We start from the raw sequence: 11,453 nt of genomic DNA on the forward strand, positions 1-11,453 counted from the left end.
TCTTCCTTACCGGAGGTTAGAAGCTGGAGTGGGACTCAGGAAACCTGGGTTTGATTCCCACCCTTGCCTGTTCAGGGATGTGTTAGCTGGATAAAGGATAAAGCCAGAGCCTCAGAAAGGGCTTCCATACAGGAACCCAGAGCTCTCCTTCTCCATTCCCTTTGCTGGCAGCTTGTTTTCCGGCGGATGGTGAAGATCCTGCCTCTCTGCCCCCACCAAGGATAATGTAACAAGGCCGGACCCACCCAAACCTTCCCTGGGGTCCCTGGCTGCACGACATAGCCGTTCAGGATGTCACTGTGACCACAGGGATAGATCTCTGAGCCCCCTTTTCCAAAAGCGCAGGTCCCTAGCACTCAGATAAAGGTGCATACGCAGTACAGGGCCTCTGACACACAGGTGAGGAGCTGTGATTCCATCCAGCAGAGGGCAGTGGTGTGCAGACACACTAGCTAGCTCACTGCAGCACTAATCCCCATCACACGTTGAGCTGTTTTCATGAGAGGCTCTCAAAGAGAGTAATTCATTAAGCCTTACAACAGCCCTGAATGGTAGGAGGGATTCTTCTTCTTCACTGAAAGGTGCAATAACTTGCCCACGGTGAGTCATCACAAGAGCCAGAAATGGAACCCAGGAGTTCTAGGTCTCTTAGGTCTTTGCTTTCAACAATAGCACCTCCCCTCCTGGAAAATATCTAGCCTAAGGGCTGCATCTTAGCTCTCCACAGTTCATTCCATCCTAAACCACATCTGCTCTGATTCAGCGCACACTAGCGAAGGATGCCTCCTTGGGGAGTTCATTTGACACAGCTTTAATATCTGGACGCTTCCGCTCAGCTTGGTGCCTGCGTGTCAGTTGCTGGTTATTGCCCACAAAGTAAAAGCAAAAAAAAGGATAAATTGATCGGCTCTTTGCCGGGGCGGCTCTGACAGAGAGAGATACGGGGGTCAGGGTCTGATCTCACTGACACGCGAGTCGCTTTTATGGAAATCGATGGCGCACACAACTGGGACAACCGAGGCTAGAATATATGCGCCTGGCTGGACAGCGACTGCACGGACTAGTGGTTGGAGCACAGCGCTGGCAGAATTCCTGTGTGCTGTTGTGGGACCGAATCCTATAACTTCACTGGGCTCCCTTCTTCGCCTTTGTAAAGATCGACCTCCCGCAAAGACCCGATGCAAAGCGAAATCCGTTAATATTGAGAGCCGTGCCTGGAGGGAAGGTGATTATAGAAATGCAAATTGTACGTTGGGAAGGTCGCACCCCGGTGACATCCTGCACTGCCTGCCCTTCTGGCCCATCCTCTGTTCTGGGGCCACCACTGCTCTGCAAAGAGGTCAGTGTCCCCAGAAAGATGCGAGGCTCTTGGCAATGAGGGTCAGGAGCAGGTGTATCCTGTAATCAGCAGCTTGAATATTGAGCTCCAATCAATGGCTGGCTGGGGATCCCAGGGCTAATTAGAGAGTGGAGCAGGTTGTATGTCAACAGAGCACATTCTAATTCACCTCTCTGCTGGAGGCGGAGTTCAGGGCGAGGGAGAGCTACTTATTGTTCCAAAGCACTGGGAAGAAGGGGAGATCAAAAGACCAATGGCCCATTAGAAACCTCTGCTCATAATGAGCACAAGGCCGTTAGCAAACCGAACCCATCAAATGTAGCTGGGCACTGTAAGGAAAGGCAATATATCACTGCCACCACGATGTCAGGTCCGTGGGCAGAACCGACTCTGCATCGCTAGCTGTGACATTACAGTAGCACCAGCTGAGATCACCCTAGAAAGGCAGAACTGGAAGGGACCTCATGAAGTCCAGTCCTCTGCACGGAGGCAAGACTGAGTATTATCTAGATCATCCCTGACAAGCGTCTGTCCCACCGGTTCTTAAAAACCATCCATGATGGGGATTCCACAACCTCCCTCGGTGATTTGTTCCAGTGCTGAACTACCCTGACCGTTAGGAAGTTCTTCCTAATGTCTAGTCCCTTGCCGTGATTTCAGCCCATTGCCTCTTGTCCTGCCTTCAGTGCATATGGAGAAAACTCATCGCCTCCCTCTTTAGAACGACCTTTTCCGTACTTGCAGACTGTTAGCACGTCCCCCCCTCAGCCTTCTCTTCTCCAGATTAAACAAACCCAGTTTTTTCAATCTTCCCTCCTGGGCCATGTTTTCCAGACCTTTCCTCACTTTTGTTGCTCTCCTCTGGGCTTTCTCCAGTTCGTCCACATCGTTCCTGAAGTGCGGTGCACAGAGCTGGACGCAACACTCAACTTGAGGCCTTGTCGGTGTTGAGTGGAGCAGAAGAATTACTTCCCATGTCTTACGTACAACACTCTTGCTAAGACGTCCCAGAATCCGTTCGCTTTTTTGCCACAGTGTTACATTGTTGATGTATTTGGTTTGTGACCCGCTGTGATTTCCCCCCCACCCCTGGACCCTTTTCTGCAGTATTCCTTCCTAGGCAGTCATTTCCCATCTTGTATTTGTGCAACAGATTATTCCTTTCCAAGTGTGGAGTACTTTGCATTTATCTATACTGTGCAAGGTGCTGTACGGAGCCCTAGAGAGACAGCCCCTGCCCCAGAGAGCTTACACTGTACATAGACAATGGCTGGGAGGAAGGATTGTCATTCACCAATGAGGAACTGGCACAGAAGCACCCAAGATCACAGTGGTAGAGCCAGGATTAGAATCCCAGTCTCCTAGGGTTGCCAGTTCTCCAGGACTGTCCTGGAGTCTCCAGGAATTAAAGATTATGTCAGGCGGTGAAACATCCAGGAATACGTCCAACCGAAACTGGCAACCCTACTTCCTAGGCCGGTGTCCGATCCATTAATCATGCTGCCTTGTTAAGGCCACTCAGGGACTTGCTGGATCCTGAGGATAATGGGAGTAAAACAGGGCACCCAATCTTGTCCCAGTCCAGGGACCACGTCAGCAGTTTGCCACGAGGCTGACAGCTGCTACAAATCTGCCTCGCATGGTGCAGAGCTCAGCAGCTCTCATGTCTAGAGGAGAACAGCGCAGGACAATAATTCAGCTTCTGCCCTTTTCGCTTTCTTGGTGATGCATAAAGAGACCTGAAAGGCATTTTCTTCCTGCTTTTCTTTTACATTAGGGCTCATGGAGCCTGGCAGTCTCTATGGAGCAGCTGAGAAACGGTAGGGAGCTTTCCCAATGAAAGGGGATGGGCTGGGAAGGGAAGGATTGCTAGGTCTGGCTGTTTGAAAGGTCTTGTTCTCGTTAACAACTCGATACAGCACCTTTGGCCCCTTCAGTTTAGGGCTGACCTCATCTCTGAGTCATCCAAGGAGTTCTCCAGCAGAGACAAGATGGCATTCCAGATAGTTCTAAGGTTAATAGTTAAGATGGCAGCCTTAATTAGAAGCAAAAAGGGGCACATCTGTGTTTATAGAGAGAAGCACCCTAAGGACAACACCAACCCCAGCTGCCACAGCTCCAGGGCAATCCAAACAACTTTGACTTCGATCAAGATGCAGCAATGCCTGCTGGGACTTGGATTCTCCACAGGCCCCCCTATGTGTCAAAGACTGGGGTGACTACTGGTCAGGTGGGAAAGCGCCATGGGCATTTAGGGCACCCCTTGTTTAAAATGTTTCAGTTCACCCCGACACATAGAAGTGGAGCTGAGAATGGAGAACTCACTGCACATGTGGGGTCACAAGAGGACTGTGCTGAGCAATAGCAGGTGTCAGAGCAGATGTTGTCACAGTACCAGTCTCTTTAGCTTTTCCCCCTTGCAATAGCTAAGATACTTTTAACTTGAGCATGAAAATTACAGGAAGATGGGGGAAGGGACAAGCATGGATTGCAATAAGGTCTCTGTGAAATTAATAGACTGCTAACGATCCTGTCGGGGCAGGGAGAGGGGGGGGGGAAGAGAGAGAACATTGGTCAGGCAAATGGTGCCAGCCACACTGAAAGCGATCAGAAGGACTCTTATAGAAATGAAATTCACAAAATAACACCCTACTGCGAAGAGACGTTTTAATGAGCCGTGGGTCTAAGTGGAGAAAATGGAGCCTATTACAAGGCAGATGAATGGAGCTGTTCCACAAGTGCCATGAATCCACTTGTTAAATGGGCACTGCTATCTTAGATTAGGCCTGGCATTTAGATTCAGAACAGGGGGGGCAGGCAGGCATTAGGAAACCGCACAGAATTAACGGTGTTTAACTGGATTCGTTTTCTTTCATAGTGTAACCAATCCACAGCCAGCCGAAGGAACCTCTGTTACTCCTGCTGCCTGGCACAGAACGCCGTTCCTGCTCTTGCCAGAACGCAGGCCCCCTGCCACTTGAGACTCTGCATCAGCTGTTGGCAGTATTGGGCTTAGGACACACACTCAGGAGTTGTGAGTCCATCCCGCTGAGAGCAGTGGGACATGCACACACACACACTAATTGCAGTGCTATTCCTTTTCACGTGTACAGCACCTTTCGATGTACAGGCGTTCACAGTGAGATAGAATGCATTGCATTATCTATATCAGGTACTTTTATAGCCTCCATCACTGCGGAATCCAAGCTCCTCACCGTCTTTAATGCTTTTATCTTCACGATGCCCCCGGGAGGTAGGGAAGGGCTGTTATCCCCGTGTTACCGACAGGGAGCTGAGGCCCAGATCCTCATAGGTATTTGGGTGCCCAACTCCCACTGAAATAAACAGATCATCCATAGGTCCCAAAACACTTTATGGAGGTCAGTATCTTTATCCCCATTATACAAATGGGGACACAGAGGTAAGGGCAGAATTGCGCTCAGCCTGAGCCCCCCGCAGGACTTCCTGTCCCATCCTCTGGCTCCCTCCTGCCTCAGAGAGACTCTCTGCCTTGGGTACATCTCAATGGGTGCTAATGAGACTGGCCTGGCCTGACCTGACCTGGCTGGCCGTGAGAGTCATCAGAATAGCTCTGAGCTGCCAATTGCTAGCGTGTCCCAGTCCAATACCCGTGCACCTCATCCTGGAACCGACATGCACCGTCTTTCATCAAGTCCTGTCCACAGCAGGACCCGCCTTTCCTTCGCCTGGTGGCTGGCCCTCTATCGCCCCTGAGCAAGCAGCGCAGCGTGGGAAGACGGCCTGAGTTCGCAATTTAGCCAGGGCTCCGGGGAGCAGATCTCAAGCAGAAAGGAGTTTATTTTCCATTAGTTAAGTTGACCTAGTGCAGCCGATGGCTTCTGAAAGCAAAGCCGGAGAGCGGAGGACAGCCAGGGACTGAGCAATCAGTGGGGACGAGGAGAATCACTGGCTCCAACCCACACGCAGAGATTAGGGGCGCTCAGCGGAAGATCTGCGGGTTAAATGAACAGCGCTGGGGAGATTGAAACGTCTGGCTTCCTATCTCTCCATGCGCTGCCCTGGACTCAGATTATTCCAAGCACGTGGGCGCAGGGGGCAGATTTATTGACCGGCCGCTTCTCCTTCACCGTCTTAGCAGTGTTTTCTTACAGCTTCCTGCGGGGGGGGAATTTAACTGGATGGTAATTGAGGGTCTTAAACGGGCCTTTCCAGCCAGCGCTTCACAGGTTTGCTTTGGTCTGATGCACAGCAGCTCCGCAGGCAGGAGGCTGACGCACTCCCAGACCCCAGCATCTGCAACGCATCTGGAACCCCCGCACCTACCTGCCCTCAGCACTAGGGGGTGCTGTCCCCATAGCGTTCTCACCAAGGGCTTCTCTGCCCCACCGGCTGCCTCACCCCCAAACCCCTTAAGGGTCCCTTGCTCCCATAGTGGGTGTTAACTCCACAGCTCTAATGCAAGAGTCCCCCCTACTCCACCTTGCACCTGGAAGTGTGCCCCCACGGCTCCTCCTCCAGAGACTGACCCAGAGCCCGAGGGGCCCTGCTCAGGTCCGCGATTGCCCCCTCCCAGCAGGGGCTACACAGCGCCCTGCAAAACCCAAAGGCAGGCATAAAAACAGGGCTCTTGAGTCCCCCGCACCCATGGGCTCTGGCTCTGCCCCCTCTCACTTCCCTCCTCTGGCTGTGGCAGTGAGATGCAGCACCAGGGTGTCCTTGCGCCCAAACAGCTGGTAGATCTCAGTGCTGGCTACCCTTCTGCCTGCTGGAGCAGCCCGTCCTCTGGCTCCAGGTCTCTAGAGCCACTCCACAATCCTTGGGTATCTAGACACCTGCCACCAGGAAGAAACCCTTTGGATATCAAGCCCAGGTCAGCCAGAGAAGGGTAGGTTGGGGGCTTCCCACTGACAGAGCACCTAGACCCACAGTTCCTGCATGGTAAGTACTTGTTCTTTATTTGAATCCCTGTCCACGTGGGGCCCACTGAGTGACTAGCTAGCAGCTCGCAGATGAACAGCGGGACAGGGCGAGGAGTTCTAGCGAGAGCTGACTAAATAAAGATTGCAGAGCTGCTCTCCCGCTTGCCTCCCTGATCTCTCCCATCATCTCCTCCAGGCTGTGCCTCCCGGGGGCTGGCGGGATTCCCGGCTCAGCAAGTGGGCAGCCACATACACACAGGCTTGCACATGGGGCTGCAGAGATGAACGTCACCATTTGCTCGTGGCTGGCCCCCCTACGCACAGGCCCATAGGGAGGAAGCATCGACTGGCAGTTGAAGCAGAGCGCCGGGATCCATGAAAACCCAGTTCCATTCCTGCCTCTGCTACGAACTTGCTGTGAGACCCTGGGTGAGTCACGTCCCTGCTTTGTGCCTCAGTTTCCCCATGTGTAGAATGGGAACAATGGTACTTCTGTACCTCCTAGGGGAGTTATGAGGCTACAGCCATCCATGTGTGTAAAGCGCATTGAGATGGAAGGTACTGGAGTCAGAGTATTATATACTGGGGCTTTATCTTCCCCGGGCTTCCAGCTGAATCTTTTCTGCCCCTGCTTCTTCTGCCCTTCCTCCACCCCCTGCTTCCTGGCTAATGACTTGCCTTTGTCTTCCCTGCTTTGCACACAATCTGCACAAATATCACTTGTCGCTGCTGGAAGCATTTGGAGATTCAGGCGCGCCCGGCTACAAACCCACGCCCAGCACCTGCAGCCACACACAGGCACCGGCAGCCAAACATTCCCACATAAAGCCACCACGCGGGGGTATAGCTACGCTCACACCGGCACCGCCAGGCACCAGCAATGCTCCAGATGGCAGCCGGGACTGGTTTATCTGGCAGAGTGCTCTTTTTCTTGTTGCGCTGGGTGCAGTCCTAAAGGGTTTAGCTCTTCATTCTGAATTACACACGGACTACAACCTCCCCCCCCCATGTAGCTGTAGACACTGGGCTTTGAAATCAAGGAATCAGGCCCCCTTTGCCATGTTTATTTTGTGCCCCTCTCCCCAGGATCTGAATACTGAAGCAGCCATACTATTGCCAAGTGCTTTGCTACCCTCTGCTGTTCATTGGAGAGAAACGAGCAGCCTGGAAAGGTATTTTTTCCAGCTCAGAATTTTCACTGTCCTGGTTTCCAGCATAAAGAGGCTCTACCCAACACGTTACAGCTGCCTGTTTGGTTTTTTCACTGCCCCCAGGGTTTGTGCTGGCATCTTCACTCCGTTAAATGCTTCTAGGAATGGAACTGCAATGGGGTTTCCTATGTGACACTTTCATTTCAGATCCCCGGAGAGGATATTCTGTGAAAAGCCCAGGGCTTGAGAAAAGAGCCTGCTAAATATTCATTTGCAGACGCCGAGCCCACAGTGGCTGGGACATTCCTACAGCAGGAATCAACTGTGCAAAAGCCCTGGAAGACGTTTCAGTTCGACATTACAGCTGAGACCACATGCAGCTCTGGGCACCTCAACAATAACGCACTGAAGGGAATTCAGAGGAGAACTGAGATGATTGAGGGGGCTGATTGATGAGGAAAGATTAGAAGTAAACCCAGAGAGCTTGGTTAAATAGTGTCTCAGCTGGGGATATGGTAGTTGTTTGCAAGCATCTGAGGAGTATAAAGGCTAAGGAGGGGGCGGAAGTGTTTAGTGGGTCCCAAGGGATACAACTAAGAATAATGGGACAAAACTCAGCGAAGGAACATTAAGGCTAAAATATCACGGACAAACCCTTAATGACGAGATCTACTAGGCTGGGGAAGAGTCTCCCAGAGAAACTTATTAATGTCCCATCATTTGAGTCCATTTAAAAGTGGCTGAGACAAGGCCCTGCAGAATAAAGATGGGGAACCGTCTTACTTTGGCTGAGGGAATAGGCTAAATTGACAGGTCTTTGCTGTCTCACTTCTAGAAGCTGAGGGAAGTTAGGGCTTCTTGTGACCTTCGGCTGGGGGCCAGCCACGGGGCTAGTTTGGAACAGCAGCTACCAGGCTGGGCAGACAAGAACATGCATTCCTGCAGCCATAACTCCTGTGTTCTATGAACAGGTGGGCAGCAAAAATCCATCTCCTCCACTGCCCCGTGAGGAGCTGTTCTAAGCTATTTTCTGGAAGCGGCTCCTTGCATTTCCTACTTGTGTACAAAAGCCTTTCTCTGGCAGTAGTTGGCGTAATATGTTTTGCTTTATGGTGGGAGCCGGCTGTATTAACATACTTAATTATATTAGGAGCTGGTGGATTATCTAATTATGAATGGGCCTCGTTTTGATCTTTTTTTAATTAATTTGTTTTGTTTACACGCAGCAGCATCTGCCCGCGCGCCCTTGTACTCCATCAGAAGGGAGAGAGGATGTATCTGGGGGGCTCTTCTGGTGGGTGAGGTTGTAATAGGAATCAGGGCGTTAGTTCGGTTTTACATTTAAATGTGTATTTCCACGTGCTGGGCTGAAGCCGGAGGTGACTGAGAGCTGTTACCATGCAACGGCTGGGCAGGGGTTACATGCAGTGAATTGGTGGGGCTCAGACAACTCCCCTGTGGACAAGTGTCCACATCACCAAGACCACCACAAGTTGCAAGAGTTGGCGGCATCTTCAGAGAGCTCGAGTACTGAGTAGGGCATGGGGCACGGACTCTCTTTTCACCTCTGCAGATGGTCTTTCCAGCCAGGGACGAGGTCCTTTGGCAGCGGGCAGGGGGCTCAGCTGCTGCCCGCGCTGTGGAGAGAGGCCTTCCGTCTCCTCGGCTGGCAATCTTGCACTTCACACACACAGGCCCAAGTAGCTGTTCCCATCTCTGGCGCCAGGTGTGTGGAGATGCACTGCTTGTCCGTGCAGGTGGCAAGGGGCAAGGGGCAGCTGCTGTTCCCCCATCACTGCAATGTAAATACTGAACCTACCCTTCAGACCAGAGGGATGGCGACATCCCACCCAAACTGCCGTGCCATTGGATGGGGCCCAGGCACGACCCGGGGGGGCCCCGCAGGGTTAGAACACAGACCAGTCTGGCAGAGGCGAGAGGAACAAACTGTTCACTGAACTGCGCCAGAACCCTGCGAAGTGCAAGGCGTGATTGGAGAATATGGTGAGAAAACAATTCAGTCCCATCTGCTCTGCGGTAAGCGAATGGCGTTCCTGGGAACCCTGACTGGGCTCGTCTTCCACTGGAGGGCAGCAAAGCGCTGCGTTTTCAAAGGCGAGGCGACGCTGACCCCAGACATGAGAGAGACCCTGGCAGGGCACTTTGGAAGGGTGCCCTTGGTGATTTCCCCACGCCGCCATTTCCTTCCCCTTCGCCCTTGGGCCTCACTGGTGTCACAAGGCCTCTCCTTTCAGCAGAGAAGGGCTAAATGTGGCTCTCACCAGTAGCCACTGACGCTGCTCTAGGCAGGGAATTAGTCAAGGCTTAACTGCAGACTGTTCACCACCACCCCGGATCTCTGTAGGGCAGCCAAGGTCCAGTGTATTCAGCACTGCAGACACAGACACGCACGCACAACTACACTCCTGGTGTGCAAGTGCAAGACTGCAAGTGCATAGGCAAGCTGGAGACCTGCCACCAAAGGGCCAGTTACATGCATAATGCGTGTGCACAATTTTAAAACGAGGTTCTTAGTTTAAACCCTAACTACCAAAGGAGCAGTTTGTGGTGTGGTAGTTGGAGGGGGGGGTCTGGGGCTCAGGCTCCTGGGTTCTAATCCCTGCTCTGCCAGACTCATACTTTCAGAACTGACCTTCTATGCCACAGCTCCAATTGAACTCCATGCTCCGCATCTTTGAAAATAGGGACCATGACTGGCTAAAACTGGGGAACCAGAACCAGAGGCCACATTTAGAAAGGTGGCCCTTAAACCCCACTCTCTCTCTCTGTACATGGGCGTTGTAATCTCACCCACTCCATAAAACGCCTGGAGATTTAAGATCTCCAGGTGAATCTTGGGCAAAAGGCACTGTATATAAATAGTGAGGATTATGGTTCACAGAACCTGATCTCCCTCCGGAGAGGCCCATTGGCTCAGCCATGGTCTGATTCTCACCCTTGTCTGTAACAGCCAGCCTGAGAGGTGGACTGTTTCGCTGCTCTCCTGTAGCCTTTGCTCTAGTGAGTGGGAGGTGGAGCAGGCAGGAATTGACACCAGACAGTTGGGCTGAGAAACACTTAGTGCTTAATCGGAGCATTTCCTGGTATCAGTAGGGCAGCCTGCTTTGTTTACTATCTCATGACACAGAGCTCAGTGCCATCTGGATACTGTACAAGGAAGTGAGATAAGTTTGTACGCAGGGAGGGGAGCAGACCTGCTCGAACGCATTCTAAAGCAGCTGAGAGTTCTCAGCAAAGATACAGCGTCCTTGCGGTCTCATTCCAAGCCGAAGTTCACGCTTCGCATGTCGACACACCACCTCTTTCTGTGAGCAAGGAGCCGCTGCATAATCTCCTAGGTACCGCCTGGTTCTACACAGCAGCAAAACCCTTAAGTCAATTACAGGAAACATCTTGTAAACAAATCCAAACTCACCCGTTTGAGAAAAAATGGCTGATCAGGCTAGCTCTGCGATGCTGCAAAATGAGACAGCAACAGCAGGCAAATATTAGTGGAGTGGGGACAGATGGGGTTGGAAAGAAGAGGCACTGAAGAGCTGATGCAGACAAAAATAAAAATGTGATAAGGAAACGGGCAAGAGTACCAATGCATAAAACAAAGACATGCTGTGTGTGCCTTCAGGCCTAAGGATGCAGAAGCAAGGGGACTATGTTTGTGCGGTGAGAGGGCAGTAAAATTCTGTGCATGTGTGTACATATAGATATGGGATAAAGCTTTATTGTGCCACAAAGGCCCAGGGGGGATAGTAGTGTAGTCACCCCACCCAAGGGGGAGCTGTAGGTGGTATTGAGAGTTTTGCCATGGATTTCAGTGGGATTCGAATTTGGTTCACGCTATGAAAGGGCAAAGTAACAGAGACATAAGGCAAGAGAAGGTTCTTAAAAGCACAGGGCCAAATTCTGTTCTCAATTACACCAGTCGGTGTGGGGTAACACGAATGAAGACAATGGAATTACTTCAGATATACACCATTATTAAGGCAGAATTTGTCCCACTGAAGTTACACCTGGGATGAACCAGTGTAAAAGACCATATCCTTC

This window comes from Emydura macquarii, unplaced genomic scaffold (assembly GCF_026122565.2).
Source record: "Emydura macquarii macquarii isolate MOO-44397 ecotype Brisbane River unplaced genomic scaffold, CSIRO-AGI_Emac_v2 contig_3348, whole genome shotgun sequence".
NCBI classification, from domain to species: domain Eukaryota; kingdom Metazoa; phylum Chordata; order Testudines; family Chelidae; genus Emydura; species Emydura macquarii.